A 6604-nucleotide genomic window follows, 5' to 3' on the forward strand; every position below is an offset into this window, starting at 1 on the left:
TTTTTTTTTAAATGATACTGTATCAAATGTACAAGAAAAAGTTGTAAGAAATAATAACAAAGAATTTGCTTTGGCAGTTGAGAATCATGAATGTGTTTTGCAGCTGGAAACCAACACAGTCAGGGAAGAGTTCTCATTATTGCACCAGTGACAACAAGTCAGTACACAAAGAATTAATAAGACCACATTTAGAAAATTAGTAAAATGGGACCTTAAGGAAGCACTCTAAGGCATAACATGCAAAGCCATTTTTGCTAATCAAAGAGGCATTGCAAACTTGGCTGACATTTGCCTTAATGAAAGACTTTCATTTTTGTCCAGCTCCTCCACAGAGTTCAAAACTGTGTAGCTGAACTCTAAACTGTCTGGTATTTTGTGTTGAAGGTCTGAACTTTTTTGTCAACAGAGAAATTAACGGATTATGCATTCCCATTTTTCAAACTCTGTTCAGCCAGTGTTGGTAAACTCTTGCTTACAGTCACAGACTTGTAGACCTACCTTAGTTCATGAAGATGAAAAGGGAATTAATTTTGCTACAGGATTATTGCATCCAGTTTAGCACTTTTTGTACAAACTTACTGAACCAGACCAGTAACTTCCTTTAGACATTCACTTCAAAACATTCCCATTTCCTCATGCATTCCTTATACATGCATGCCTCTCTATTTTGGAGGAACCTTTTTACTGTCATCTGCATAGAAATCTACACATACACATGTACAATATTCTAGAAACAGGCAGTCTCCTGGTCTCCTTTTATAGTCTGAAAGAGAAATTACATATTGGATTATAACTTTAAAACTGATTTATCCATTAAAATTTTTCTCTGCTAAGGTCCTTAAAAAGTTTAGCTAGGCTAACTTACATCAAAATTCAATCACAAAGGTGAGAAAATAAAGAATACTTACTATCAGAGGTAATGTTTTTTTTAATTGTCATAATTTTTATTATAATTTTTTGTGGAGTCACATCTGGAATAAAGGAAATAGTATTATCTCCTCCAATCTGAGATTTTAGGGGAAGTAGATCTTACCACAGCAAAAAAAAGCAGAGCATCCCTGAGATCCCTGACATCAAAAAACATCATCAAAAAAGAGCTGAATTTATAGACTGAACCCTTAGGAAGAGTTTAAGTGCTGAGCTATCGCCTGCCTTGTCCCATAGGTGAATTCTGATAGTACCCAACAGCATCCCAAACCAGAGCCAGTTAAAGAGAGGGTGAGTATGCAAGAACCAATTAATTTTTATATTTTATTCTGGAAAAAAAACTTTATTTTCATTCTTTGAGAAGCAACTGAGCAGGGGAAAGAAACTGTTTTGATTAAAAAAGTCCCTTGTCCCACCAGTTATACTTATTTGGTACCTGGAACATGAAAGTGAAGTGCTTTTGTCCACTGGTAACAGGAAAAATACTTAGTTTTTATTTGAATTTTTGTACTATTAATTAAAAGGATGAAATTTTTTTAATTCTTTTAGTAAAATTTCATGTTAACTGCAAAATGGTTTTCACTGGGGAAAAAATTCTTGATAGAATGTTGCCAGTTTAGCCTGATGTAAATGAGAATTAAATCCTTACATGTTGCTAGAAGAATAACAATGATGTAAATTAAATCATAATCTAGCAGGGAAAAGCAAGTTTAACTTATGGGAGATAAGAGCCTCAGTGGCTGTTCAGCTGAAAACCCTTAACATCCTTCCAAAGACTGAGTCTGAGCTGCACCCAGTGTTTTAGCTGCTTACAAGATACAGATTTTAATTCAGAGGATGGAGCTGTCTTGACCAAAACTTCTGTTGTGCTGTGTTTCCAAGTTGTTATCCACTCCAGGAAATGCTAACACAGGCAGACTATGAATGGCTGACACTCTTTTAATACTTTGATGCTGTTTCATGAACATAAACTTAGATGAGCTATTTTATTATTTTTTTTCATTATCCATTAACAATAAACAGGAACTCGGTTAATTAATCCATGGGCTGTCAATATTGAAAAAAGGTGAGTTTTGGTCAGTATTTTGCACATAATTCTTACTAACACTTCAACAACAGACCTGTAAAGTTTCTCTACTTCTTTGATAGTGATTTTGAAGAATTCACTTTAAGCTATGCTTGAACTCTGTTACCAGGAATGAATGCAAAATAAAAATGTTCTTAAATCAAGAAGGGAAACAATGCTCTATTTACACAAGATGCTTATAACAATAATACTGATTATGTAAACAAAGCTATCATTATTGATTCCAGTAATTTTTTTGTATTTAGGGAGAATTCTGCTTGAAATGAAAACTCTGCACTCAACTTGTATTTGAAATGGTTTTAAAAAGTTGAACTAAAAGTAAATAATGATCTCCATGCATATTTCACCAACTAACCAGATTTGCTACTGGGAGAAACAGAAAACCAGTTTATGAAGTAGCTTCCTTATAAAATTGCAATTTCATTATTCTCAACATGCATGATATCTATTGATTTTGAGCAAATGTACCATGAAAAAAATAAAAACAAAATTGATTTACTCTTTAATTGGTTTCATTTACTATCCTATTCAAATGAATTGAATATCATGCTACATGTAAAGGAGATTTTAATATAACATAAAGTTCAAACAAAGTATCTAGAATTATAATTGGAATCTCAAGAATTTTTACAATTTGAAATCAAGTGATTTTTATTTTGTTAGACTGATATTAGTGAGATTAGACGACAATAACACTAGATAGATTGATTGCCAAAATAGATTGCTTCAAACAGCATGTACTAAAGATTTTTGGATTTTTTTATTTAATGAGAAATACCAGAATTTCAACTCTCACCTTAACTTAATTCAAAGGAGAAAAAAAGGGAAGTTATTACTCAAAAATTTCAATGGCACTGTGTACTAACAGAAATTAAAAACTATGAAAGTAGATGTTGGGAAATCTTGTTCTATGAGGTTGCATGAAGACTGATATTTCTTATTATATTAACAAATCCCTATATGTGCATACATTAAATAAAATCAAGGATTTTGGCCTGACAGATAAAATATTTGGAGGTTCACTGTCTGTATTGTCTTAAAGGGTAGAGTGTATTTATCACTTTTATGAGTGCACATAATTTATACCTACTCTTCTCTTGACCTGAGCCGCTAAAGCAAACGGATTACCATCAATTCAAGTCAGTTTATACAAAGACCCTTTTCACTGACAATGCACTGCTCCAGCACAATAACCTAACAAAAGCCCCACATAAAAGACTTTGTAGTGTATTTTTAGGATACTTTGTATAATTTTGATCTACTTCAGTATACTTTGCATACCTTCTCTGTGTTGATATTATTTGAGTTTTAAGTACAATGGACTTTGTATAAAACTACAGAGGAATGAAATAGGGAATTAAAGAAAAAAAATAAGAACCCCTTCAATGCTTTCATTTGTGGTCAGTCATCACTGTACTCCCTCTCATTTCTTTTGAGATTCGTAGCCAAGCCGACATCTACGGCCATCTGTTTTTAATCTCTATTCAGAATGATAGTCTGTGGATCAATGAACTTTAGCCACAGTCTATAGAGAAACTGCAAATCTTTTTGGGATAATTTCCAGAGGATAATAATATTCACAAGAGACTTCTGTTGCCTTCCTTATCTCCAACTACAGTTTTTCATAAAAGAATGGTATCATAGCTGCCTGTTCCAACAATTGCTTCTATCATGATGCATTATTGCCAGTGAGCTAAACAATTGAAGTCATAAATCTTTTGAGCTTTTAGCTCTGCTACCACTGCCCAAAGGAGATTTTGTAAGACACAAGTGAGCTAAAGAGCGTCAAGTGACTAAATGCAAGAGGGTGAAATGGAACAGAAAAGTTTACTTCTAATATATTGTCTGGATTTTCTTGCAAGAAAAAAAAAGCATGAAATAAAGTTCTTTCGCAAGTCTGAAATTAAACACAGTGCACTTGCTTCAGTTAATGCCCATCCAACACCAACCATACTGACAGAAATGAGTCATTCTACTAACTGCACATTACATTGAGAAACACATATGAGCAGAAAATAATAATTACTAGTTCCTGTCCTGGATGGCAATTGACTTGGCATCTGCTGAGGATAAAATGCACAAATGCATACACTAAGGAGTGCTAATTCTGCTGGCTCTCACTCAGTTCAGGGCTGAGCACTCCCTTACACTCACACTTCTCTGCATGACCTGCAGCCATCCTGCTAAACACACGGCTTTGTAAACCCCCGACATGGTCTGCACTGCTGCTGCTTCTCCCCTCCTCATACCGAGGAAGAAGCGGGGAGAGTATCTGGGACTCAATGAGGTACAGGTTCCCCAATCCCAAACTGAATTAACTACTGGACTGGTGGACAGCACAGTACTCTTCTCAGAGATGGCTGAAATTACCTGACTCTGAAGAGTCATTACCACAAAAGCAGGTCCATTCCTTGCAGGGGAGCAGGTGGGCATGATATATCAGCCAACCAAACTGCTCCAAAGAAAAAATAAATAAGCAGCAGTCCTTAACCCTTAGCTCTCCCAAATGTGCTTTCCTATTTCTTTCAGAAATCTGTCCAAAATGAAATTGGCATAAAGTCAGGAAATTCTTTCTGATCTGAGATTCAGGCCTCTTATCTGAATTGCATCACTGCACTTGAAAATCACATCCTTGTTGATGTGAATATCTGTCTTTTCAAATTATTGTTCTGTATGTCATGTAAGTTGCAGCATTCTTATGTCCCTTGAGAAAAAAATTAAGCTATTTTTTCAGATTCCTGGAACATTTTTTTAGGATGTTGAGGTTCTACGTTTTAAATACGAACAGCTGAATTCTCCCCTTAGATACATAAATGCAATTCCCACTGAAATCAATTAAAGCTGTCTTGAAATCTCACAGAGTGTGCTTCAGTTTATATCCATTTATATCTTGAAAGTAATTGGACATATATCATGTGAATTGTCTAATGGAAAGATGAATCACCCCCAGTTCACTATCTGGAAGGAAAGTTTAGATACTTGATACACAGCTTTTCACTTCCTGTAAATTTTCAGAATCACAGCTTCTCTCTACACCTCAATTTGTATAAAATATTTCAATTTCATGGTGCTAATCCTCTTTTTTTGTGAGCTTTATTTCAATTTCCTGCCAAGAAAGGAAGAACTATGGGAAAAAAAAATAAATTAGTTCTTAACAGAGTCTACTCTCATATAAAATACTTCTACTCTACAATATTATGGGGAACATTTTAAAACAAAACAGATTTTATAAGAAAACAGCAAGGCTATGGTATCAACCTGAGAAGTATTTACAAGGAAAATGACTGCAGCAATGGAAATTCCAGTTGTTCCAGAGTAGTGCTTACTCCATCCAAGTCAATGGATTTTTTGCCACTGATTTTTGTACTGACAGAGTTTCACTCTGCTCAAGGGCTGGGACTTCTCTTTTGCCAGTGGAATCTTAAGAGCATGTGAGGAAAAAAAATGAAATGGAATTTTCTTGAAAATATTATTTCAAGAGTCCATAGAAACACTGACAAGCATGTGGCTTATTCTAGAATGACTTCTTAATTCCAAACCGTCTCTAGTTTCCATAAAAATAATTATAGCATTATACAGAGTACTCCATATTAATTGCAAAATATTTTTTTTCAGAAGCGATTTCTGAGGTATTAATTTCATTGTTTGAATAGAAGCATTTTCTTGGTTTTAACAACTTTAATTCTGATTGAAATGAAGTTAGGCTAGGGTGGAAAACTCACTTTTAAAGAAGTATCTGGCTGGAAGATATAGGTACAGGTCAGAAGCTATCAGAAGCCCTTTCATAAGGCCTGTGTGAAGCATCATTCTTGGGAATGGGAGTGAGGATAACTGGGAGGCAGCTTCTGGAGCCAAGGACCTGGGGAAGCAGCTTTTCTGTCTTCCTTCCATTTCTACCACAGACTAGTTAGCTTTAGTTTTTCATATGAAATTGCCTTCCTGACCATACTTTTAATAGAAGAGCCATAAACCTTTGATTAACAAGTAATCTGAAGGAAACAGCATATTGTCTCTTGCTGGTGGCAGACAAGGCATTACTGAAATGAGATTTATCTTCAAAGCAGAAGATATTGATCATATGCTATTACAATCACAGCACTATTTCTTTTACCAGGTGATGGACAGTGAAGCAATGATCTTGACTGATGGATGTCAGTACACAAGAGAGACAGTGGTTTAATGCATTTTTTTTCAATAGCAGACCTCTGAACAGTTCAAGTCATAATTGCCCCTTCTGGGGGCCAGAAAACTAGGACAATTTTGAAATGAAAAAATAATGCCTATTTCTTCCATAGGATAAATTTTACATTTGAAATACCATAATTAGTATTTTTCTTAATCAATGGATTTATAAGTACTCAACTACAGTAATTTTAAATTATTTCAGTATTTTTTTTCCTGGAAATAAAAGTATTTCACTAATAAAGTATAACAGAAAATAAAGAATACTTTTTTTTACATTCAGCCTCAGAGTTTCACCCAAGAGTCATGAAGTTTTTCTATGAACACAGAGTATCCCTGCTGTAATCACCTGCTTGTGTGTTTTTGGGTGTTGACTTAATTTGTCTACAAATTGCCTGCTGGGACTTC

This window comes from Parus major, chromosome 2 (assembly GCF_001522545.3).
Source record: "Parus major isolate Abel chromosome 2, Parus_major1.1, whole genome shotgun sequence".
Lineage (NCBI taxonomy): Eukaryota > Metazoa > Chordata > Aves > Passeriformes > Paridae > Parus > Parus major.